Below are 765 nucleotides of genomic sequence, written 5' to 3' on the forward strand. Positions count from 1 at the left end.
TGCTCAGATCCCTTGGCATCATGGTAACCCACAAACCCACCAACACACTAAAACAGCAGCTCATGAATTTGAAAGACCTGATACAGACAACAAGCAAAACTAATGTCATTTACAAAATACCTTGCGAGGACTGTAACAAACACTATATTGGACAAATAGGCAGAAAACTAGCTACCAGGATACATGAACATCAACTATCCACAAAAAGACATGACCCACACTCACTAGTATCCTTATATATGGATGAGCAAGGACACCTCTTTGACTGGGACAACACATCCATCTTAGGACAAGCCAAATAGAGACACGCACGAGAATTCCTAGAAGCATGGCATTCCAACCAGAACGCTATCAACAAACACGTTGACTTGGATCCCATTTACCACCCCCTGAGAAAAAGAACAGGAAATGACATCACGATAGAAAAAGATGTCACCACAGGAAATGACATCACCAATCCAAGGAAATTGGGTTACACCATCAGTGCTTCATCTGGAGGCTCACTGAAGATGTTACCTAGTATGGTGACAAAACATCTGAAAATGAACCTACCAGCTCAGTGAGCAAACCTACATCCAGAACCTCTACCTGAGCTATAAATCTTCTCAAAACTCACCAACTTACAGAGTCATAGAGATGTACAGCATGGAAACAGACCCTTCGGTCCAACCCGTCCATGCCGACCAGATATCCCAACCCAATCTAGTCCCACCTGCCAGCACCCGGCCCATATCCCTCCAAACCCTTCCTATTCACATACCCATC

This window comes from Chiloscyllium plagiosum, chromosome 42 (genome assembly GCF_004010195.1).
Source record: "Chiloscyllium plagiosum isolate BGI_BamShark_2017 chromosome 42, ASM401019v2, whole genome shotgun sequence".
NCBI lineage: Eukaryota > Metazoa > Chordata > Chondrichthyes > Orectolobiformes > Hemiscylliidae > Chiloscyllium > Chiloscyllium plagiosum.